Raw genomic sequence first — 26,788 nt, forward strand, 5'->3', positions numbered from 1 at the left:
TTCTTTTTAATTTTTGTGATTTTCTTTTCAGGTGTTTATGAGCATAGATCGAATTATCAATTTACTCCCTATAGACCCTAAAATTGAGCGAACTTTCAGATAAAGAAGTCGTGAACGAACAGTTCAAAGACAAGTCGAGATGGACCTTGGGAATTAGAATCAAGACCAAGGTAATGAAGCTGATCATGTACGAAATCCTATCCTCATTTCTGATGGTAGGGATCGATGCATCAGACAATATGCTGTGCCACTTTTCGGTGAGTTAAACCCAGGAATTAGAAGGCCAGATATTGAGGCAACCCAATTTGAATTGAAACTAGTGATGTTTCAAATGCTACAAACGGTGGGCCTATTTAGTGGTATGCCCACGGAAGATCCACATCTCCACCTTCGATTGTTTATGGAGGTGAGTGATTCATTCAAGATAGCTGGTGTGACTGGAGACGCACTGAGGTTGAAGTTGTTTCTATACTCGTTGCAAGATCGAGCGCGAGCATGGCTCAATTCATTGCCACCAAGTTCCATATCTACATGGCAAGAATTAGCAGAGAGATTTTTGGTTAAGTATTTCCCACTTAGCAAAAACGCTAAGTTGAGGAACGAGATCACAACTTTCCAACAATTGGATGACAAGTCTTTGCATGAGGCTTGGGAGCGATTCAAGGAGTTACTTCGTAAGTGTCCTCATCATAGGATTCCTCACTGTATCCAATTGGAGACATTCTATAATGGTCTCAATGCACATACAAGATTCATGGTAGATGCTTCCGCAAATGGTGCAATTTTGTCTAAGTCTTATAATGATGCTTATCAGATCATCAAGAGGATCGCGAGTAATAACTATCAATGGCCAACTAATCGAACAACTTTAGGAAGACACAGAGCCGGAGTTCATGAAGTTGACTCATTCACTTCGTTATCAGCTCAGGTATCGTCTATTTCCTCTATGTTAAAATAGTTAACCACTAATAGTACTAACAACTTTGCAGCTCAGCCACTAAGCCCGTTTGAAATAGTTTCCTATGTGTACTGTGGGGAAGGTTATTATTTTGAGAATTGTCTATCAAATCCCGAATCAATGTACTATGTGGGGAACCAATATCAAAATAGGAGTGGATAAGGACCCCAGTCCAACTTCTATAATCCTTCATGGCGTAATCATCCTAACTTTTCTTGGAGCAACTAAGGAAATGGAGCGAACAACAATGCATTACAGCAAATACCCAACCAATCTTAAGGGTATAATCAGCAAGCTTCAAAACCACCTTAAGCTGAGGTATCAATTAGTTTGGAGAACTTGTTGAAAGCATACATGGCAAAGAATGACGCTTTGATCCAAAGCCAAGTATCAACACTGAAAAATTTGGAAAACCAAATGGGTCATTTAGCTACGGAGCTACGTAATAGACCGCAAGGAACCTTGTCGAGCTATACTGAGAATCCAAGAAATTTGGGTAAAGAACATATCAAGGCATTGGCACTGCGAAGTGGTAAAATTCTAAAACCCCGATTGATTGATGTTGAAGAAAAGCGCGTTGAGAAGAATCAATCAGCTGTTGAAGTTCCTACACCAAAGGAATCAAAATCTGCAAAGTCTGACAAGGTAAGCCCTGACTTAGTGAATTCAGATATTTGAACATCTTCTTTGGATGCAGATTTACCTACTCAGAAAAGTTGTCCGGTTCAACCAAAAGTTCCACTACCTCCATATCCGCAAAGATTGCAGCAGAACAAGTAGAAACAGGAGGTGCAATTCAAGAAGTTTTTGGATGTTCTAAAGCAGTTACACATCAATATTCCATTGGTGGAGGCTTTAGAACAAATGCTGAATTATGTGAAGTTTATGAAGGATATACTATCCAAGAAGAAACGACTGAGTGAGCATGAGACTGTTTCCTTGACAAATGAGTGTAGTGCATTCCTACAAAACAAACTGCCACCGAAATTGAAAGACCCAGTAAGCTTTACTATACCCTGTAATATTTGTAACACCCCAAATTTTGGGCCTAGAAGAAATACGTTTTGAGAAAGGGAACAGTTAGGAGACTGCACATAAATATTTAGTTGTGCAAGGAAGTGACATAAATGAATGTCTGCTTCAATGGTTAAGCGATTTAGGAGTGTTTGGAAGTGTCTGAGAAGTCAGGGGTTCAAGCCTTGACTTATGCAAATTTTTTTATTTTAAGTGAATAAAATCATTGGATCTAGATAGTAGGTTCTTAAATTATTGTGGTTAAAATATGATACAAAGGGGCGTGTGGAGTGTACATGGGGTCTAAGGTTTGACTGGTGGTGCATCAAAAAAGGGAGTATTTATTTTGCGGCCTAATTCATGTGGGTGGTAGAGTTGGATTGAAATACTACTAAATGGAGTTTGAACTGGTCATAGAGAGAATTGAGAAGGGATATTTGGAGAGATTTGATGAGAGAATATTGGGATTTGGGGAGGTTGTTATTGTGGAGAGTAGCCAAATTGGAGGAGGGATTTTTAAGATTTGGGGTTGTTGCCGATTTGGTGAGAGTTAGAATTCGAGTTTCATTCCTTTTCTTTCAACCTTGGCCGAATATAGCTCTCTCCTCCCTCACCATTTTTCTTTTTGGTTTTCTCTCCTAGTGGATTCTCCCTTCTTCTTTTTTTAAGCTCTGCCGAATAGCTCTTGGCTTTAGCAAGGGTTTGTTGATCAATTAGGTGTGCACGGTTTTTCTCTTCCTCTCCCTCAAGTGCTCTTCATTGGCCGAATACTTATAGATTAATCTCGATTCTCGGTTCTTTGTACGCTACATCTCTAATCTACAATCTATTTTATCGTTATTGGTAAGTGGTTATGGTATGATAAGGAGTCATCTGTTACTTTTTGAGAAACAGTATTGAGTGGTAAGTGGGGCAATTGAGATGGTTTGTCAAGTATGAGTCTAATATAAAGATGGTGACTTTTGTGTAGGTGGTGGTCGAGGTTGATTGGCACATTTCCTGGGAACCAAGGGTGCGATGATCATTAATTTTCAGAATAAGAGTGTTCGGAACGAAGGGAATCTGCAAATCGCATCAGGTGTGTAAACACCCCACTGTAACTGTAGAACGGCAAAAGTCGAAAATACGGCATTTGAGACAACACGAGTGTGCGATCGCTCGTATGGTAAGCCAAACCCACAAATCATGGGCGATAGACTGTTGAGGCCTCCATGAGCATTATCATGGGCTTAGGCCGTAATGGGCCACGTTAGGCCGAAATGGGCCGTGTGGGCTCAATGGGCTCGTTGGCCCCACACGAATGAAATCCACGATTTATGGCAAATACTGGACTGGGCTATGTAGATCTCATAGTCGTGGCAAAATTTGGGTTGAACGGGCCGTACGAGCGTGTGGGCCAACTTGGGTCGAGTAATGGGCCTTGGGCCCATTTACACTGTTATGACCATTTAGGTTACCTGAGTTGCTCAAGGCGACTACGGACCTTTCGAGAGGTCAATATCTACACTGAGACCCCAAAATAGGTAAAATGACCGAAATACCCCATAGGGTAAAATGATCAAAATACCCCCATAGGGTAAAATGACTGAAATACCCTCATAGGGTAAAATGACAAAAATACCCCCATAGGGTAAAATGATCGAAATACCCCCATAGGGTAAAATGATCGAAATACCCCCATAAGATAGTATGATTGAAATACCCCCATAGGGTAAAATGACTAAAATACCCCCATAAGGTAGAATGACCGAAATACCCCTATAGGTTAAAATGACGAAAATACACCCATAAGGTAAAATGACTGTTATACCCCTAGGAGATGAAATGACTGTTATGGCCTTATGTTATGTATGACTGATTTGCTCTATGATATGTATGATTATGATTGAGCATGACATTTTGCATACACGTATGATATTATGTCACGACATATTGCATGGGGATGGGTTGTTATATTTGGTGGAAGCGTATCGTACTGATAAGATTGCATAGGTTGCCCAAGACGACTGTGGACCTACTGATGGCTATATGTCATTTATCTTACTAGCAGCTTTGTTGTAATACTATTTAGTGCTGCAATCGGTGCTAATTTTGGTGTGCCTGGCTGGGTGGGTCGATTTTATCCCCACATGGTGTGTTTGGCGGGACGGAGTGGTGTGTAGAGGCGGGATTGGGTAGGACTTCTAACTGCATATCTGCACTGATTAATGATATTGTACTGTTACTGCATCGATTAATGATATTACACACATTCCTTCGCATGACCGATATCATTCGTTATGGGCCAAGGCCCCACCGATACTTTTTCAAATTGGGCAAAGGCCCTACTGACATCGGCATTGTGATGGGCTCAAGCCCAATCATTTATTATTACTGAAAGGGCTTAGGCCCACACCGAATCGGATCATTCTCAGAACGCCTCAGCCCAAACCGCATTTATCTCTTGCTTAATTGATTGTTTGCTTGTTAGGGGATTACACACTGAGTTTTCGCAAACTCACCCCTCTGTTTAACTGTACAGGTAATCCCCAGTTGTAGATGAGTCAGTGCTACAAGGGACTCAATGATGACCACACAACCACATCAGCTTTCGTTTTTAGCTTTTGATTTATAAGTAACTAAATTTGGGTATTTTTATGAAAAAATCCTCTTTAAATTTATAAATTTAAATTGGGGTTTTTATTTATTTAGTTTAATATAAGCTGCTAGTTGTAGAAAAAGATGAGTTTTCAAAAGGTAACTGTTTTCACAGACACCACGTTTTCGCAACATTTCCTAAAAAAAACTTTCACAATAAATGAGATCTTGGAAAATTTAGAACGTTTTAAAAGTGATTAACTTTCAATGATGCATGCTTGGAAATGAACAACCCGTTTTAGAATCACCGTTTAATAACAAATTGATTAATTGATTTTAAGGATTTCAACGATAACAAGTTTTACGCTAATCACCTCAATGTGACACCGCCAGATTCGGCCATAACTCCTAGGTCGGGTTTGGGGTGTTTAAATGTTGGTGACTCCTACTGTGGTAAAGCTTTGTGTGATTTAAGAGCGAGTATGAACTTGATGCCTAAGTCTATCTTCAAGATGTTAGGGATAGGTGAAGTAAGACCAACAACTATGACGCTTCAACTAGCGGATTGATCTTTAGTATATCCCAAAGGAAAGATCGATGATGTTTTGGTAAGAGCCGATAAATTTATTTTTCCTTCTAATTGCATTGTCTTAGATTTTGAAGCAGACAAGAAAGTGTCGATCATCCTTGAGAGACCTTTTTTAGCCATGGGATGAATGTTAATTGATGTGAAGAAAAGAGAACTCACCATGCGAGTTCAAAATGATCAGGTAACTTTTAACATTCTTAAAGCGATGAAATTTCCCGATCCGGCAGAGAAGTGTTCAGTTATGGAAGAGATAAAAACCTTGGTTTCTATGGAAAGCAATTTTGAAGAAGATCCATTGGAGAAAGCCTTAGATCTTGACCCTTTGGAGGATGAAGAATGTGAAGAAAAGATGTCTTTGATGGAAGCCAATCCGGGAAATTTTATTCAATCCACACTGTTTGAACCGTTGGAGTTGGAAGTCAGAGAATTTGTGCAACCCAAGTTGTCAATTGAAGAACCACCTAAACTCGAACTAAAGGTATTTCCTTTCCATTTGAAAGACGTTTATTTTGGTGATTATTCTATTTTTCCTGTGATTATTTCAGCAAAACTGACGAAAGATCAAGAGGAGCAACTAATTTCTGTTCTAAAGAAATTTAAGAAAGCAATTGGTTGGACCATAGCTGATATTCGAGGTATAAGCCCTTCTTTTTGCATGCATAAAATCATTTTAGAAAAAGGTGAAAGAGCTCGAATTGATGGGCAAAAAAGTGTCAATCCTATTATGAAAAAAGTTGTGAGAAAGTAAGTGATCAAATGGTTAGATGCAAGAATCATCTATCCTATTTCAACTAATTCGTGGGTAAGTTCGGTGCAGTGTGTGCCAAAGAAATGTGGAATCACGATTGTTGAAAATTAGCTTAACGAGTTAATTTCAACGAGAACTGTTACCGGTTAGAGAATCTATATTGATTACAGAAAGTTGAACAAAGCCACTCGGAAGGACCATTTTTCGTTGCCTTTTATGGATCCGATGTTAGATCGACTGGCAGGTAATGAATTCTATTGTTTTTTAGATGGCTATTCAGGATATAACCAAATAGTTGTAACCCTAGAGGACCAACATAAAACAACCTTTACTTGTCCATACGGTACGTTTACTTTTAGGCAAATGCCTTTTGGTTTATGCAATGCACCTGTAACTTTTCAACGATGCATGATGGCAATATTTACTGATATGGTTGAAAATTTTGTTAAGGTTTTCATGGATGGTTTTTCTTTCTTTGGTAACACTTATGATATCTGCTAGAGTAATTTGGCTAAGGTACTAAAGAGATACGAAGAGACGAATCTTGTCCTTAGTTAGGAAAAATGTCATTTTATGGTCAAGGAAGGGATTGTCTTAGGTCATAAGATCTCAAAGAAAGGAATTGAAGTCGATAAAGCAAAGGTGGACGTAATTGAAAGATTACCGGCCCTAATGAATGTGAAAGGAGTCAGAAGTTTCTTAGGCCATGCTGGTTTTTATCGAAGGTTTATCAAAGATTTCTCAAAAATTTCTAAACCATTGTGTTTGTTGATAAAGAAAGATATAGTGTTTGCTTTCAACAAAGCATGTTTAGAAGGTTTTGAAGAGCTAAAAAAGTGGTTAATCTCAGCCTCAATAATCATTACACCTGATTGGAACTCACCTTTTGAGTTGATGTGAAATGCAAGTGACTATGTCGTTGGAGCTGTGATGGGTCAAAGAAGAAATAAAGTGTTTCACCTATTTACTATGCAAGTAGAACTTTGACGGGAGCCCAATGCAATTATATGGTAACCAAAAAAGAACTCTTCACTATAGTTTGTACTTTCGACAAATTTTGCTCATATCTTATAGGTACCAAAGTTACAGTATTTACTGACCATGCGACCATTAAATACTTGCTTACGAAGAAAGATGCAAAACCAAGGCTAATTCGTTGGATACTTTTACTCCAAGAACTTGAGATCCAAAATAGAAAAGGTGTTGAAAATCAAATAGTTGATCAGCTATCGAGATTAGAGCAAGATGAGGTAACTCAGTCATGTGTGCCTATCAACGAGAATTTCCCAGATGAACACTTATTTGAGGTAAATCGAATTCATGAAATACCCTGGTTTGCTGATTTTGCCAATTATCTTTAATGTGGAATAATTCCTAGAGAAATGACATACCAACAAAGGAAAAAATTCCTTCATGATAGTCAGTATTATCTTTGGGAGGATCCATTTTTGTTTAAACAATGTGCAGATAATATAATCTGAAACTGTGTATCTGAAAGTGAGATTACTGAGATCTTGTATCATTGCCATTCATCTCCAAGTGGAGGACACTTTGGTGGTTCATGTACTGCAGCAAAGACTTTTTAAGCACATTTCTTTTGGCCTACACTATTTAAAGATACTTATGATTATGTGAACAACGGTGATAAATGCCAAAGGACTAGAAATATATCAAGGAGGAATGAGATGCCTTTGACAAACATTTTGGAGATTGAATTGTTCGACGTATGGGGCATTGATTTCTTAGGCCCGTTTCCTTCTTCGTATGGGAACAAATACATCTTAGTTGTTGTGGACTATATATCCAAGTGGGTTGAAGCTGAAGCATACCCTACAAATTATGCTAATGTAGTCATGCGATTTCTACATAAGCATGTGTTTACACGATTTGGGACACCAAGAGCTATTATTAGTGATGAAGGTTCTCATTTTGTGAACAAATGGGTTAAGTGGTTGCTTGATAAATATGATGTGAAGCATAAGATTGCTATTGCCTATCATCCCAAGTCTATTGGGCAAGTTGAAAGAGTGAATCACAAAATTAAAGGTATCCTTGAAAAGGTAGTACGCCCTAGTAGAAAAGATTGGTCTCGAAGGCTCGATGATGCATTATGGGCCTATCAAACAGCATTTAAGACTCCGTTGGGAATGACTCCTTATCGGTTAGTCTTTGGAAAGGCATGTCACTTTCCATTAGAGTTGGAGAATAAAGCTCACTGGGCTTTGAAGCAATTGAACTTTGATCTTAAACAAGCTAGTGAGAGAAAGATGTTACAACTTGATGAGTTGGAAGAACTGAGGTTGTTTTCTTATAAGAATGCCAAAATGTGTAAAGAAAGATCAAAGAGATGGCATGATAGTCATATACAACCTCGCGAGTTTAAAGAAGGTTAGAAGGTTTTGTTGTTTAATTCAATGTTGAAGTTATTTCCTAGGAAGCTTAAATACCGATGGAAAGGACCTTATACCATCTACCGATTTTATCCTTATGGAGTTATTGAATTACACAACAATTATGAAGGCACGTTTAAAGTTAATAGTCAACGTCTCAAACACTACTAGGATGGTGAAGTTGAGTGAAATTGAATCCTCGCTCAAATTAGCAGACCCTTAATTTTTCATGAACTCATTTTGTAAATAAATAAATAATTAGAACTTATTTTCTTAACTTATTACATTTAATTAATTCTATCTAAGGAGATTGGAACTTAAGCGGGACCGCTGTGACCCCTCCAACCTTTCCTAGGAATTAATTTAATATAATTTGTTAAGAAGAAATTTTCTAATTAAGACTTAAAATTTTTAAATTTTATTTGTTCTATTTAAATTTAAATTTTTTATGTTAATAAAGGGGGTCAAATTTTTTTAGTAAGATACAGTCTAAGTTTAGGGCCCAAGACAGCAAAAAGGAGGGAAAAATCCATGCCTTGCCATCACACCCATTGCTTGCAGCCCAAGTAACCCTAATAAACTTTGCCGAATTTTTGGGAAAAGATACCATGTCTCGTAAAAGAACCAGATCTTCAAAGACTACTCCTGAAAACTCGATTTTGATCGATGAAGAAGTGAAAGAGAGATTTGATTCAATCTTCAAGCATTAACCTATGATGCCGGAAAAAATTTTTGACTTGAAAGGTAATGATTTGATGGTTGCCCCTATACCGATTAGAAAGAAAATCAATGCTCTCAAGTGGGAACGATTTTGCGATGCTCGTTCACTTCTCGATGATGAACTAGTTGGAGAATTCTATGCTAGTTTGACTACGGAAGATGCTACTAAAGTCATCATTCGAAAGAAAAAGGTACTTCTTACTTTTAAGTTCATCAATGATTTATTTAATTTACCTAATGTTGAAGAAGATGAGTACTACCCTATGATGAACAATATTAATTTGGATTTTCTTCAACAAGTGTTTGATGTTGTGACAAATCTGGGATCCCAATGGATTATAAGAAAGTATGGGAGCCATTCTTATCGAAGGGAATACTTAAAACCACTAGCAAAGGTATGGTTTTATTTCGTTCGCTATATTTTTATGCCTATCTCACATAGTTCCACCATCTTGATGGAACGGATCCTTTTGTTATATGCAATTTTGACAGTAAAGTTCATTAATGTTGGGAAAATTATCCTCAAGGAGATTCACGATTGTGCTAAAAAGAAGGCAAGAAGTGTTTATTTCCCATCATTAATCACTTCACGTTGCTTGAAGGACAATGTTAAAACACAAGAAAATTTGAAGGGGTGATATGTTCAAGGATGCATTAAAAATTATGATCTTGAAAGATTAGTAGAGAGGGTGCATGAACTGAATCAAGACGAGTAAGAAGAGCCAACTGAGCCGGATATAGAGGAGTCAATAGATGGAACTGAAATTGAAGCTAATTCAATCACAGACACTGAAGAGGAAGAATCTGATAAGGAACCAAACATTCCTAAACCAAGGGTTGAGCCAGAAGAAGAACCAGTCAAGCTAAGTGTTGAACCTGAAAATACAACTGTCATGTCGACTTCTGCAAGTACTTCAAGGAAATCAGAGTTGTCAATTTTGATGGATATGTGCAAGTTCATGCACAATCAACAACAAACTTACTGGAAATATGCAAAAATTAGAGATGACTCAATTCGAAATACTTTTAAGAATATCTCTAATACTTTTGTTCCTAAGTTACCAGATGTTATCTTTGAGACATGGACGGAAGATATTGATGATGTAAGTGGAGATAGAGCTAAAGAAGACAAGGGGAATAAGTCAGAAACATAAAAAATGGGATTCTTGTCCTGTTATTTATTTAATTATTTTTAGGTCATTAGGAATTTTTTTCTTTCGTAATTAGGATTTAATTTCTGCAAAATAAAAAATAGCAATCATGAACAAACTTAGCACTTCTTTAGAAAGAATAAGACTATGTGATATGGTAGTGGGAATGAACATGTCTAGGATAGGGTTATTAGGGAAGACTTGGTACTTAAGCAGTCTTAATGAGTCACCCCTCTTTCTTTACAACCCTACCTGGTGTTCAGTTTTCATTCATTACTTTGTTCTTACAATGAGGACATTACTTCTTTTTAAAGGAGGGGTAAGGTAAATAAATTGCTCGAACTTTTAAAATTTTCAAGTATGTTTTAATCATTTCTTTCATAAGTATGTTTTAAAAATGAATGTTTAGAGATATTCTTGTTACTGAAATAGTTTGTAAGCAAGTATGAATGATGATTTTGTCTAAGTGAAAGTATGTTATCATGAAGAATGGAATGCTTGTATGATCTTAGCCTTAGTAATGTTTGCCATGAAAACTTAGTTCTTTTGAGATTAAACATGCATGAAGGTTTATATCTTTAGAATTGACTTAGTAACTTTCTTGAGGCAAAATCCTAGGGGACATAAAAATCTAAAATGATATAGGCACTATTTTTTTGGATCGTTTGAGCCTTTTCAAGCCAACCCTATGATATTAGACCCTTAAAACTGTAATTTTGAGCTTAAAGGCCTTTTTTTTTTTTTGCAATGAGCCTACATTATAAGACAATTATCATTTTTTTAAAGATATCCTAAATTTGTGCACCTATCTTAACTTAAGTTGTATTGGGAATCAACATTTGAGGAAATTTTCTTAAAGATGTATGTGATCATGCTTAAAAAAACAAAGAAAAGTTCGCTCAGTCTCCAAAAAGGAAAAATGTATGAGCTTGAGTTCAAAATAAGTTTGGAGGTCTTCCAAAGGTTCACTTAAAGAAAAAGGTTGTATTATGAGAAAACTAAGACAAAGTTAAAGGTTAAGATTTTTAAACCGAAATGTCCCATCTCTTAAAATCCCTACCTTTAACCAAGCCCCATTACAACCTTATAAAAGACTTGTTGATTTGATGATTATGTCACCTACATTAGTGGAGAGGAAGTCCTAAGTTCAACATATGAAGATCATAAATAAGCCTTTTGATTGTTTGCTTGATTGATAGGAAATTATGTTGAATGAAGAAAGTTATCTATGGTTGTGATATACATGCAAACTATGATTCGTGTTGGCATATTTTGAAGCTTAGTATAATCTTAAGGAATGTTTGCATATGAATTACTTGTTAATAAAAAAGATCGATAAGCATGAAGTTATTAATGCATGATTATGGGACAAAGATTGATGTTGCTTACACAATTAGCAATTTTGCCTTAGCAAGACCTTTTGCTGTGCATAAACATTACTCGGGACGAGCAATGATTTAAGTTTGGGGGAGTGTAAACGGAAAAATATATAGGATTTTTCCTATGTAATTTATCACCTTTTTACTTAAATTCGTTGTTAAAACTACATAATTGTTTAATAAATTAATGAAATATGTAAAAATATGAAATTAGGACATAGAAATTATTAAAATGTAATTTTATGCTTTTTTATATAGTTTTCATGCAATAAATGGCTTATTTTATATTAATTTGAATATATTATATTTTTTAAGACAAAAAGTGGGCCATGCATGATTAAATTAAATAATAATATATAAAATTATATTTAATAATTCATTTTAAATTATTTCATTAATAATTTGAGTTTTAATTAATTAATTAAATTGGATAAATTTAATTCTTTGGTCCTCTAACTTGTTGATTATTTTGGACAGGTCTGATGGCTTTGCTGGGTTACAAAATTGTCCAAATTGGAGACCAAGTCAACCCAAAATTCAGCTACACGTGGCTGTCCATAAACCACTTTTTAGTTTAATTGCACAAGGTCCTTGAAGAGTTGAAGAAATTAGAGATTTACCTGAAGATTTGCACTTGATCGAGTCTCAGTCCTAAGTTGTTATGGCACTCAAATTGATAAAAAATCAAGGAAAAATCAACTCAACCTACTAAAATTATGGCCAGCCACCCATGGAAGATGCTTCAAAAGATGGAAACTCCTATTTTTAGCAAACTCTTTCTCTCTCTCTTCACCTTTAAATAAGACACTCTCATTCCTTCATTCATCATCCCTCAAGCATCCATCAAGCATCATTCTCTCTTTTTCTCCTAGCCTTTTCCATTCTCACGCCTAGCATCATCTCTTATAGAGATTTTAGCAATTAAGCCTCTTAAAGAACCCTTGGTCGGCCACCTTGGAGAACCATCAGCAAAGGAGCAAAGCAAAGGAACGAATGAGTCTCATCAGTCAGAGTCTTGGGTGATAGCCACTCTGAATTGGGTTTAATCTTCCTTTTCTTTAACTTAATATAAAGATGATTTCTATGTGTTCTTTGTTCTTGTTTACAACAATGTTAACTTAATTTTATTTAAGCTAGGATGATTGCTTTGATTCAATAATATTTAATTGATTCATGCTTATAATGTTTGTGCCTCAATCGATCATGTTTTCAATTAAAATCAAGTTTGTATTTCGTTCATATGTGATTGAAATGCACCTGAATTAGCTGAGCCATCCTAGCCAGACGACGGCTAATGGACGCATAATTGAAATGTGCATGCTCAATTTAAATCCTAACACGATTAAATTGTAGGTTGCATAACAACTCTAACCAGGCTCTGTTATCTGCATAATTTTTAGATTTGTGTGATTAAATTGTTTCAAACCTAACACGCCCCTATTACCTCACATGAATGCTAAGAAAACCTTAGTAAATAAGGATCAGTAAAATGCGTATTTACTAAGTAAAGGATTCCGAAAGGACCTAATGTGGTTTCCAAACTCATGAAAGATCGAGTTCCCATGGAATGTTTTTCCGAATGTTATTAAGCATGTTGATAATAAATTGAGTTTAATTAAAGTAATTGTCCTAGTTTATTTATGTTATAATTGTTGCAAATTGTGCTTAATTTTACTAAAATCTATTTCAATCATATAGTTTGCATACTTAGGATAATTGGCATTAGGGATCATTGCATTTAGTTTAATATATTTTAATCACCACTTCTCAACTATATTGTGTTTTTATTTACCAAATTGTTAATATAATTTTACAAATTAAGTGACTTAGCCCAAATACAATCCCTGTGGAGACGATAACTCGATACTTACTTATTACTTGATAACGACTATGTACACTTGCACAAACCTATGCGTTACAGTGTCTTACCTCGAAGATATGCTCATTCGGAAAGTTCTCATTAATTGGAACAAGTGAAGAAGTTACGTCATTTTTTTCTAACCGTGATAGATGATCGATTACTTGATTTTCAACAAATTTTTTGTCTTGAATCTCAAGGTCAAATTCTTGTAGCAAAAGTATCCATCGACTTAGCCTTAGTTTAACACCTTTCTTTGTGAGTAAGTACTTAATGACAACATGGTCGGTAAAAACTATAACTTTGGTACTTATAAGATATGAACTGGACTTGTCAAAAGAAAAAACTATTGCAAATAGCTCTTTTTTCAATTATCGTATAAATGATCTGGGCTCCTATCAGAGTTCTACTTGCATAGTAGATAAGATGAAAGACTTTGTTCCTCCTTTGGCCAATCACAGCTCCAACAGCAGAATCGCTTGCATCACACAATAACTCGAAAGGCATGTTCCAATCAGGTGTGATAATTATTGGGGCTGAAATTAACTGGTTTTTTTTAATTTCTCAAAAGCTTCTAAACATGCCTTATTTAAATAAAAAAAACATATTTTTCTAAAATCATACATAAAGGTTTATAATTTTTTTCAAAAATCCTTTATAAATCTACGATAGAAACCAGCATGGCCTAAGAAACTTCTAACTCATTTCACACTAACTAGAGGTGGTAATCTCTCAACTATGTCCACCTTTGCTTTATCCACTTCGATTCCATACTTGGAAATTTTATGTCCTAAGACAATTCCCTCCTTAACCATAAAATGGCACTTCTCCCAATTAAGGACAAGATTAGTCTCCTTGCATCTTTTAAGTACCTTAGCCAAATTATTCAAACAAATATCGTAAGTATTACCAAACATAAAGAAATCATCCATGAAAACCTCGGCATAATTTTCAACCATATCATTGAAACTTGCCATCATGCATCACTAAAATGTGGCAGGTGCATTACATAAGCCAAAAGGCATTTGCCTAAAAGAAAATGTACCATATGGACAAGTAAAAGTAGTTTTATGTTGATCTTTTGAGGCTACAACTACTTGGTTGTATCTTGAATATCCATCTAAAAAGCAATAAAATTTATTACCTGCTAGACGATCTAACGTTTGATCCATGAAAGGTAAAGGAAAATGATCCTTACGAGTGGCTTTGTTCAACTTTCTATAATCAATACAGATTCCCCAACCCATGATAGTTCTCGTCGGGATTAACTCATTTCGTTCATTTTTGACAATCGTGATCCCACATTTCTTCATTATGCATTACACCGAACTTGCCTACGAACTATCTGAGATGCGGTAAATAATTTCTGCATCTAACCACTTAATTACCTCCTCCTAAACCACTTCTTTCATGGTAGGGGTAAGTCTCCTTTTCCCATCAATCTTACCTTTTTCACCTTCCTCTAAAATAATTTTATGCATGCGGAAGAAAGGACTTATACCTCCTATGTCAGCTATGGTACAATTTATTGCCTTCTTAAATTTCTTTAAGACAGTAATCAATTGCCCCTCTTGATGTTCTATCAGTTTTGCTAAAATAATCACAGGTAAAGTAGCACTATCACCAAGATAAAGGTATTTTAAATGAGAGGGAGGTACCTTTAGTTCAAGTTTAGGCAGTTCCTCGATTTGAACCGCGGTGGTTGAATATAACTCCTTGGATTGGCTTTCATCAAAGCCAAACCTTCATTACCTTTTTCATCATTGAATGGTTCAGACCCTAAGGTTTTTTCCAACGGGTCTTCTTCAGAATTGCTTCCCATAGAAACTAAGGTTTCTACTTCCTCCATTACTGAACACTCTTCCATCGAAACAGGAAACTTCATTACTTTCAGAACATTAAACGTTACTTTATTCTCTTGAACTCACATGGTGAGTTTGTCTTTTTGCACATCTATCAACGTTCTTCCTGTGGCTAAGAACGGTCTCCTCAAGATGATCGGAACTTCTTTTTCTACTTCAAAATCCAAAATAATGAAATCAACAGGAAAAATGAATTTATCGACTCTTACCAAAACATCCTCGATCAAGTTGAAATGTTACAGCTATGGGTCTTACTCCTCTTATTTCTAATAGCTTGAAAATATATTTGGGCATCAAGTTGATGCTTGCTCTGAAATCACATAAAGCTTTACCGTAATATGATTTACCAATGTTACGAAGTAACGTAAACTTTCTAGGATCCTTCAGTTTCGAAGGTAGTTTGTTTTGTAAGAACGCACTACACTCCTTCATCAAAACGACAGTCTCATACTCACTAAGTCGTTTCTTCTTGGACAAGATATCCTTCATAAACTTAATGTAATTAGGCATTTGTTCTTGAATGGAATTTTGATGTGTAATTGCTTTAAAACATCCAAGAATTTCTTGAGTTCTACCTCTTATTTCTGCTTGTTCTACTGAAATCTTTAAGGATATGGAAATCTAGGTTGATATGGACAACTTTTCTGAGGAGGTAAATCTGCAAAAGGTGTTAGCTTCTCAGAATTCAGTAGTTTAGAGTTTACCTTATTAGATTTTTTAGCATCTGATTTTTTTGTTATAGGAACTTCAACTGTCGGTCGAGTGTCCTTCTTTCTAGTAGGCTCATCTTCAACCACAACCTTCTTAGGCTCCAAAGCCTTACCACTTTGTAACTCTACCACTTTGAAATGTTCCTTACTCAAATTTCTCAAATTTTCTCTATAGCTCGGCAAGGCTCCTTATGGTCTACTACAAAGCCCAATAGCTAATTGAACCATCTGGTTCTCCAGATTTTTTAGTGTTCCTACTTAACTTTGGATCAAGGCATTATTTTTTTCCATGTACGCCTTCAACAAGTTCTCCAAACTATTTGATGATTTAGTTTGAGGTGGTTTTAGGGATTGTTGGTTAAACCTTTCGATTTGGCTGGGTCTATGCTACATTTTATTATTGTTCAGTCCATTTCCTTGATTACTTCAGGAAAATTTTGGATGGTTCTGCCACGATGGATTGTAGAAATTGGACTGCGACTTGTCCATTTCTGTTTTGATACTGGTTCCTTACATACTACACTGATTTGGGATTTGAAGGGCAATTCTCAAAAGGATGACCATCCCCACAGTATACAAAATTATTCAAACCATTAGTGGTAAACTATTTTAACATAGAGAAAATACAAGATACTTGAGCAGAGATTAAAGTCTGATAGGTGTCGAATCCACCAATAAAAACCTACGCCTTAGTTTGCAAATTATGCAGTATAGGGAGTAGGGTCGATCCCTCAGAGACTGGTTTACTGTAAATTGTTGCTCGCTTGACCAGATTTATGTCGTATAAATTGTCGTGCCCAAGACGTTCGGGGGGATAAAAATTTGAAAACCTGAAATTAACAGAAAAATAACGTCAAAAGTAAAAGTTGAAAACAGAATAATAAAAACCGTGAAATAAATATTAAGAAAAATTAATTAGAATGAGCTCAGCTTTAGGCGCGAATTTTCCTCGTCTTTGAACCGATCCTCGAAATTGGATGAACTCCTCTTTTCCAATAAGCTAGTTATACCTACCAAGGACGCCTCGGACACCAACCCTTCCTTGTGTAGATTAGTTATGGAACGTCCAATAACTAACTCTTACCGATGGAACAACCACGAAATGTTCGTGATTTAGAACTCCGGCAGCTTTGCGTTCTAGAAGAGCCTAGCTCGAACCAATGCCCTCAACCGCGTGGGACATTTAAATTCAGTTACTACTTCCCTTGATGGAACCAAACAGCAATCTCCACTTGGCACGCCAATGTATTCACAGAAAACCGATTAGAAACGTTCCTTTTGGAATCCCAGCTGTACGTCTAACCACACTAAATCAAACGACGTCTTTTTTGACTTAGTGTTGATCTGACATTATGAGTTGACAAAATCATACTCTTAATCCGGAGAAGTAATAAGTACTGGAATTTTAGGAGTTAAATGACTCGGGTTCATAACTCACGGGTTTTGACGAGGCTAATTTCGGCCTAAAGCTGAAAATGGGTTTAGTTGGCTAAGGTTTGTGACATGTTGGTATTTGATAAATTAATTAAGGTAAATGGGTGAAAAGGTGGGTGATGTGATTGAGTATGGGGGTTGAAATATATTAAAGTGGGGTGGTTGACTATTTGGAAAAAAATTGAAAAAGGAATGGCAAATGGCTTGATTTGGTGATTAGCTACTGGAAATTAAAAATTGAAGGAAAGGAAACTAAAGAAACAACAATGCTACGTGAGAAAAGAGAGAATGTATTGAAAGACAAGAACTTAATATTTTTGATTGATGAATTAATGAACAATGTAAGCTCTATTTATACTAGAGGATTTACTAAATTAGGAGCCAACTAGTCATAGGAAATTAAGGAAAAATATCCCATAATGAAATAAATCCCAAAATAATCTCCCCCACTAATTCAACAAAATTTTCAGCTAATTAATATTGGAAAAATTCTACTTTGGCCCTCCTTCTTTGCTTCTTTCTTTAATTTGGCTCAATTGTTTCCTTTTTCTTCTATTTAGCCCCAAATTGCATTCCTACACAAAATTCAATAAATATGGCAAAATTAGTGGTGCATTCTCATAAATTAACCAATTTAATTACATAAAATATGTAACTTTAGCATTTAATCAAATCCCCCCTACTTAGCTTATGCTAGTCCTCGAGCATTTTGTATGTATCCACAAAAGGAAAAATTTTCTCCAAAATAGGACTTGATACTCATGGTTTGCATAATTCAACAATTTAATCCTAGTACATTAACATCTCAAATAACCTAACCTAAGAAGTAAGTAAATATATTTCAGAATTTATTAGAGCTTAATAGACTTACCTTTCATTTTATTATTTTATTTATTTATTTTTGTAATTAGGACATTATCAAATTTTTTTGACGCGAGACATGATGACAACCCAAGCACCATGTTCCAGTTACTCAATTCGGATGTCTCTAAGCAGGTTATTTCGCCCTACTCATGATAACTTGTTAGCGGAGTGAGTGCAAAGAAATTGGACAGCCACACGAACCTTTTTACGCGAGATGTGATGACAACCCAAGCACCACGTTCCGGTTACTCAACCCGATGCACAACCCCAATTTTTCACTCTTAACATCCGTATCAGAGGAGTATTATTATTTGTTTCCCTTTTTTTTTCAAAGATATGACATATGATAAAAGGTAGGCAATCAAGCAAACTCATAATTCCCAAAAAATTTCTTACCCACTAAGTCTAAGTTATTGAAAAGTTTCATGTGTAAAGAATTAAATAGCTAAATCGGTCAAACCATAAGTGCACCATCCCCAATTTATCAAAAGAAAAATTTTACCTTTTACCGAAAACATGCAGAAATAGCGATGACAGATAAGCAAATTAGAACCAATTTATATTTCCCTCCCCCTACTTATTTTACACTGTCCCAATGTAATTTAAAAAATAAAAGTAAAGATAAGTAGGAGAAAGAAAGAAAAAGAAACTCCCCATGTATTTCAACGTCGTGGAGGGTGGTCTCGTAGATAGAGTGGGCCTTGGCTGAAATAAAATGAATTTTGTGGGTGGACATGTGGAATTTAATTTTGTCTTGGAATATTTTCCTGCAAAAATAAAAATGAAAATAAAATAAAATAGTAAAAATAAATAATAATAATAATAATAATAATAATAATAATAATAATAGGAAAATTAAAATGTTTTTTTTCAAATTTATTAGCTAAGCTATAAACTAGAAATAAATTATTAAAACCAAGATTACGAGATTTGGTAAAACAATGTGATAAATGCACCAAGTAAGTTCCAGGAAGAGAGGTGAGTCACAATGGACATACTTAAGTACCAAGTCTTTCCTTAGATGAACTAATCCTTGACATGCATTTTCATTTTCCATTTTACCAAAAATTTTATTTGCATAAAGGAAAAGAAAATTTGGGTTGCCTCCCAACAGCGCTTTGTTTAACGTCGTTAGCTTGACGACTTGTTATTCAAATTCTGGGCTCCTCGAGAACAATCTCCTCAATCGTGTGTGTTTGAAAATTCTCGTAGAAGGGTTTCAATCGTTGACCATTCACCTTAAAGCACTTTCGGGTTTCTTCACTTTGAATTTCCACTGCACCATTTGAGAATAAATTAGTGATAGTAAATGGACCTATCCATTTGGATCGAAGCTTACCAGCGAAAATTTTTAAGGTGGAGTTGTATACGAGAACTTTTTGTCCTATTGAAAACTGCTTCCTAGTGATCATCTTATCATGGAACGCCTTCGTCTTTTCTTTATAAACTCGAACATTTTCATATGCATCGTTTCTAATTTCCTCGAGTTCCTGAATGTCCAACTTTCGAGCTCTTCCTGCGGTCTTCATCTCCATATTACACTGCTTAACTACCCAAAATGCTTTGTGCTCTAATTCGACCGGGAGATGGCACGATTTACCAAAAACAAGTCGATAAGGTGACATGCCTACTGGTCCCTTGTAAGCTGTCCTATAAGCCCAAAGTGCGTCATTTAGTCTCAAGCTCCAATCCTTTCTGTTAGGTTTAACAGTCTTCTCTAATATGGACTTGATTTCTCGATTTGACACTTCAGCTTGTCCGTTTGTTTGTGGATGGTAGGCAGTGGTAATTCGTTGAGTCACTCCATATTTTTCCATAAGTGCACTTACGAGTTTATTGCAGAGATGAGTTCCTCCGTCGCTGATTAATGCTCGTGGGGTGCCATACCTGGAAAAGATAGAACTTTTAAGAAAGTCAGCCACAGTCTTAGCATTATCATTGCGAGTAGCCTTTGCTTCTATCCACTTAGAAACGTAATCAACAGCTAAGAGTATATAGAAATTACCGAAAGAAGAAATAAAAGGACTCATAAAATCGATGCCCCACACATCAAAAATTTCGCAAATATGGATGGGAGTAAGGGGCATCTCATTTCAACGGCTAAGATTACCGACTTTTTGGCATCTTGCATAGGTTTTACAGAATAAGAATGCGTCACGAAATATACTTGGCCAAAATAGTCCACACTTGAGAATTTTATGTGCGGTGCGTTTAGGTCCAAAGTGTCCCCCACATGCATAAGAATGACAAAAAGTTAAGATAAACTGTACCCCTGTTTCTGCTACACACCGTCGAATTACCTGGTCGGAGCAATGCTTCCAAAGGTAAGGGTCGTCCCAAATGAAGTACCGTGCATCCTTTTTGATCTTATCTTTTTTAGACCTTGGTAATTCCGAAGGAACAGTACTTGTAACGAGATAATTTACTATGTCTGCGTACCAAGGATGAACCGCATTTGCTGAAAATAGGTTTTCATCTGGGAAGTTGTCTTTCAATGGTGTGTCGTCTACTAGAATCGGTAATCGACTCAGATGGTCAGCTACTAAGTTTTCGTATCCCTTTTTATCTCGAATTTCAAAATCGAATTCTTGCAGAAGTAGAATCCACCTGATCAGTCGAGGTTTTGCCTCCTTCTTCTCTATCAGATATTTCAAAGCTGCATGATTAGAAAAGATAATTACTTTAGTTCCCAATAGGTAAGATCTAAATTTATCTAAAGCAAACAGAACAACTAATAATTCTTTCTCTGTGGTTGTGTAATTGCTTTGGGCAGCATCCAAGGTTTTCGAAGCGTGGTAGACCACATGAGGCTCTTTCCCTATTCTTTGGCTAAGAACAGCTCCTACACTTCGATCACTTGCATCACACATGATTTCAAACGGGAAGTTCCAATTTGGTGGTTGCACTATGGGGGCTGAGGCCAATTTCTGCTTCAGTACGTCAAATGCATCGTTACAAGTCTAGTCAAATTTAAATTCTTTATCCTTCTGTAACAGACTGCAAAGCGGTTGTGCGATCTTCGAGAAGTCTTTTATGAATCGTCTGTAAAATCCTGCATGGCCAAGAAACGAACGAATTTCCCTTACAGATGTGGGGTAAGGTAATGAGTTGATAATATCCGTTTTTGCTTTATCGACCTCAATATCTTCTGAGGAAACTATATGACCCAAAATTAACCCTTTGTCAACCATGAAGTGGCATTTTTCATAATTTAAAACAAGATTAAATTCTAGGCATCTTTGTAATATCTTAGCAAGATTATCGAGACATTCGTTAAAAGAGTAACCGTACACCGTGAAATCATCCATGAAGACTTCAATGATTTTCTTGACATAATCGGAGAATATGCTCACCATACATCTCTGAAAAGTGGTCGGAGCATTACAGAGTCCAAACGGCATTCGTCTATATGCAAACGTTCCAAAGGGGCACGTGAAAGTTGTTTTATCTTGATCCTCTAGGGCCACCGGAATTTGGGAAAATCCTGAATATCCATCGAGACAAAAATAATGAGTCTTACCAGCTAATCGCTCGAGCATTTGATCGATGAAGGGTAGTGGAAAATGGTCCTTTCGGGTAGCTTCATTTAACTTTCTGTAATCGATGCAAACCGTCCATCCATTCTGGACTCGGGTAGGAACTAGCTCTCCAGACGAATTTTTCACCACTGTCACGCCAGTTTTCTTGGGCACGACATGAACCGGGCTAACCCAATCACTGTCGGAGATCGGGTATATCATTCCAGCATCCAACAATTTCTAGATTTCCTTCTTCACTACCTCCATCATGGGTGGATTAAGGCGCCTCTGAGCATCTCTTTTTGGTTTCGTGTTATCTTCGATGGAAATTCTGTGCATACAGGTGGATGGACTTAGCCCTTTTATGTCGACTATTGTCCAACCAATAGCCTCTTTATAATCTCTCAGAACTCGAACTAGACTTTCCTCCTCGTCTTTGGTTAGTTTGTTTGTCACTATTACCGGCAAGGTGTCTTTCTCTCCCAAAAAGACGTACTTGAGGTGGTCCGGTAATGCTTTAAGCTCTAACGTTGGTGGCTGCAAAATCGAAGGCAACATTTTAGTTTGGGAAGGTAATAGTTCAAATTGGTTACCTTGATTTGTCAACGATGGTTGCGTCTCCAAGTGTTTGACAATTTTGCGCAACGGATCTTCTATAACTGCTAACTCCTCGAGACGACTTAAAACATCCATGTCAATGCTTCTGTAAAAGACAGTTTCCAATTCATCAAAGTCATGATATTCAGAATAATTTTGAGTTAAACAATCTATACTATCGATACTGGAAATATTTGATAACGAGTTAGGATGACTCATGGCTTCGTAGATATTGAATTTCACGATGTCGCCATCAAACTCCATTGTCAACGTTCCACTCTGAACATCAATTTTTGCGCTTACGGTACTTAGAAATGGTCTTCCAAGTAAGATGTCAGACGAATTAGTTGTGTTATCATCCTCCATATTAATAATGTAGAAATCTGCAGGGAAAACTAATTCGTTAACTTTAACAAGGACATCTTCAAGCAACCCTTCGGGATAAATGACTGACCTGTCCGCCAACTGGATAATTACTCATGTCTTTTTCAAAGGACCCGCGTTAATCATCTTATATATAAGATAAGGCATAACATTAATGGAAGCCCCTAAATCACATATGGCTTTCTTAATGCCTACATTACCTATCTCACAAGAAATAGCAAACATACATTGGTCCTTGTATTTGGTCGGAACATTCTTTTGCAGTACTGCGGAGACATTTTCTCCTACATTTACTCTTTCGTTACCTAGTAACCTCCTTTTTCTAGTACACAATTCTTTGAGAAATTTTGCATAGCGAGGGATTTGTTGATAGCGTCGAGCAAAGGGATATTTACCTCCACCTTCCTGAACGTTTCGAGAATTTCTTTTTCCTCCTTTTCTTTCTTATCGTTCGCGAGTCTCCCTGGAAAAGGAGGTGGCACCACAACTGGTTTCTAAATTTCTGATTCTGGTTTAGCTTTTCGATCAGGGATCTATTTTTCCCATTCCTTGTCTTGCCCAAGACTTTTGTCTGGAACTGGTTCCAAAATTTTTCCACTACGAAGAGTTATTGCACTTGCATTCTACCGAGGATTCGGCTCTGTCTGGGAAGGTAATTTACCTTGAGACTCTAAACGATTAACTGCCATCGAGAGTTTACTAACTTGATTAGTTAACTCTTGTATGGATGCGTCTGTCCTTTGTTGGTATTTTGCGACATCGACAGCAAGTCTCTCCATAATAGCTTCTAGAGATGTGCTCGGCTTGGGTGGCAGTTGCGATGGTTGCAAAGGTCTCGGTTGGTATGACGGATTATATCAGGGATTAGCTTCATAATTCAAGTTAGGATAATCCTTCCACCCGGGATTGTAGGTGTTGGAGAAAGGATCATAGCGTCTTTGCAGAGGTCCCGGAAAGCCTCCGATAGCGTCAACAAGTGCCGTTGAATTTTCGTTAAGGATTAGACACAAATCCGTCGGATGTTCAGATGTAGTACAAATTCCATACAGTTGGGTAGATTCTTCTTTTTTGTAAGCATAGATTGAACAATATTAGTGAGCTTATCCAATTTATCTTCTAAGGATGAAATGTTTACCCCATTAACCCTTCTTGTGGGTTCTGAATTTGGCCGATACTGTTGAGAATTTGACGCCATGGTGGATATTAGTTCTCTTGCCCTTTGAGGAGTCATATTGACTAACGCCCCTCCACTAAAAGCGGCAATCATCTTCATTTCCATAGGGAGCAAACCCTCGTAGAAATATTGAAGAAGTGATTGTTTAGTCAAACCGTGTTGAGGACAACTTGCACACAGTTTTTTGTACCGCTCCCAATAGTCATAGAGCGATTCACTTTCCGTTTGGCGGATTCCCACTATGTCTCTCCTATGTTCAGCTGCTAGTGATGCAGGGAAAAATCTGTCAAGAAAAACACGAGATAAGTCATCCCACGTTGTAATAGAACCAGGGGGTAAGTAAAATAACCATTCTTTTGTTGTATCAACTAAAGAAAAAGGAAAGGCCCGAAGTTTAATTTCATCTTCGGTTACTCCCTGAGGTTTCATGCTTGAGCAGACCATGTGGAATTCTCTCAAGTGAGTGTGTGGATTTTCATTCTTCAAGCCTCGAAAAGTGGGCAAAAAGTGGATCAGGTCTGACTTCAACTCAAATAGGGTTTCTCCAGTTGGATAGTTGATGCATAACGGTGTTTGCTCATTGGGAGTAGCGGCAAGCTGACGAATGGTTCGGTTCGCCATCCTTTCTGGTTCACCCAGGTTGTCTTCCGCCTCTTTTGTTTCACAAAGTGGTTTGGTCTCTAGTTCAACCACTTCGACTTGTTTTCCACGTTCAATTGCTTCTACACGTCTAAGAACTTCCGTCTCTTTACGTCGCGCTCGTGCTGATTTTTTGATCTCTGGGTCGTATTCGAGATCTCCGGATGAAGATCTGGTCATGAAGATGATTTAAACAATTTGTACGTGTTGCCAGTCCCCGGCAACGGCGCCAAAAATGATGGGTGTCGAATCCACCAATAAAAACCTACGCCTTAGTTTGCAAATTATGCAGTATATGGAGTAGGGTCGATCTTTCAGAGACTGGTTTACTATAAATTGTTGCTCGCTTGACCAGATTTATGTCGGGGCAGCTGTCATGCCCAAGACGTTCGGGGGGATAAAAATTTGAAAACACAAATTAATGTAAAAATAACGTCAAAAGTAAAAGTTGAAAACAGAATAATAAAAACCGTGAAATAAATATTAAGAAAAATTAATTAGAATGAGCTTAGCTTTAGGCGCGAATTTTCCTCGTCTTTGAACCGATCCTCGAAATTGGATGAACTCCTCTTTTCCAATAAGCTAGTTATACCTACCAAGGACGCCTCGGACACCAACCCTTCCTTGTGTAAATTAGTTATGGAACGTCCAATAACTAACTCTTACCGATCGAACAACCACGAAACGTTCGTGATTTAGAACTCCGGCAGCTTTGCGTTCTAGAAGAGCCTAGCTCGAACCAATGCACTCAACCGCATGGGACATTTAAATTCTGTTACTACTTCCCTTGACGGAACCAAACATCAATCTCCACTTGGCATGCCAATGTATTCACAGAAAACCGATTAGAAACGTTCCTTTCGGAATCCAAGCTGTACGTCTAACCACACTAAATCAAACGACGTCTTTTTTGACTTAGTGTTGATCTGACTTTATGAGTTGACAAAATCATACTCTTAATCCAGAGAAGTAATAAGTACTGGAATTTTAGGAGTTAAATGGCTCGGGTTCGTAACTCACAGGTTTTGACGAGGCTAATTTCGGCCTAAAGCTGAAAATGGGTTTAGTTGGCTAAGGTTTGGGACATGTTGGTATTTAATAAATTAATTAAGGTAAATGGGTGAAAAGGTGGGTGATGTGATTGAGTATGGGGGTTGGAATATATTAAAGTGGGGTGGTTGACTATTTGGAAAAAAATTGAAAAAGGAATGGCAAATGGCTTGATTTGGTGATTAGCTACTGGAAATTAAAAATTGAAGGAAAGGAAACTAAAGAAACAACAATGCTACGTGAGAAAAGAGAGAATGTATTGAAAGACAAGAACTTAATATTTTTGATTGATGAATTAATGAACAATGCAAGCTCTATTTATACTAGGGGATTTACTAAATTAGGAGCCAACTAGTCATAAGAAATTAAGGAAAAATATCTCATAATAAAATAAATCCCAAAATAATCTCCCCCACTAAGTCAACACAATTTTTAGCTAATTAATGTTGGAAAAATTCTACTTTGGCCCTCCTTCTTTGCTTCTTTCTTTAATTTGGCCCAATTGTTTCCTTTTTCTTCTATTTAGCCCCAAATTGCATTGCTGCACAAAATTCAATAAATATGGCAAAATTAGTAGTGCATTCTCATAAATTAACCAATTTAATTACATAAAATATGTAACTTTAGCATTTAATCAAAGTCAGTGGGTCTACTTCATGCACTTCGGCTACTCATCTTCTTGAAGCTACTCTTTTTTTCGACCATTGATAGTTATTGCTTGCGATCCTTTCAATGATCTTGTAAGCCTCATTATAAGACTTAGATAAAATTGTACCATTCGTAGAAGCATCCACCATTAATCTTGTATGTGCATTGAGACAGTTATAAAACGTCTCCAATTAGATGCAATGAGGAATCTCATGATGAGGACACTTACAAAGCAATTCCTTGAATCTTTCCCAAGCCTCACACAAATACTCATCATCCAATTGTTGGAAAGTAGTTATCACATTACGCAATTTTACGTTCTTACTCGATGGAAAGTATTTTACCAAAAACCTTTCTGCTAATTCTTGCCAAGTAGATATTGACCTTGGTGGCAATGAATTCAGCCATGCTTGTGCTCAATCTCATAATGAGTATGGAAATAGTTTTAACCTCAATACATCTTCAGTCACACCAACTAACTTAAATGAATCACTAACCTCCATGAATAATCGAAGGTGTAAGTG

General features: G+C 36.7%; 2 non-coding genes and 1 pseudogene across 2 annotated transcripts; 1 reads left to right on the plus strand and 2 right to left on the minus strand.

Moving 5' to 3' along the window:
• Nucleotides 1-589: 589 nt before the first annotated feature.
• Nucleotides 590-696, minus strand: LOC128032133 (small nucleolar RNA R71). Its single transcript, XR_008188262.1, has one exon. It is a non-coding gene; the product is annotated as a small nucleolar RNA R71 (small nucleolar RNA).
• An 18,709-nt stretch (nt 697-19,405) lies between these two features.
• Nucleotides 19,406-24,746, minus strand: LOC105791307 (uncharacterized; annotated as a pseudogene).
• Nucleotides 24,747-26,471: 1,725 nt separating this feature from the next.
• LOC128032346 (small nucleolar RNA R71) lies at nt 26,472-26,578 on the plus strand. Its single transcript, XR_008188473.1, has one exon. It is a non-coding gene; the product is annotated as a small nucleolar RNA R71 (small nucleolar RNA).
• The last annotated feature ends 210 nt before the right edge of the window (nt 26,579-26,788 follow it).

The sequence above is a fragment of the Gossypium raimondii genome, chromosome 8 (genome assembly GCF_025698545.1).
Source record: "Gossypium raimondii isolate GPD5lz chromosome 8, ASM2569854v1, whole genome shotgun sequence".
In the NCBI taxonomy this organism is placed as follows: domain Eukaryota; kingdom Viridiplantae; phylum Streptophyta; class Magnoliopsida; order Malvales; family Malvaceae; genus Gossypium; species Gossypium raimondii.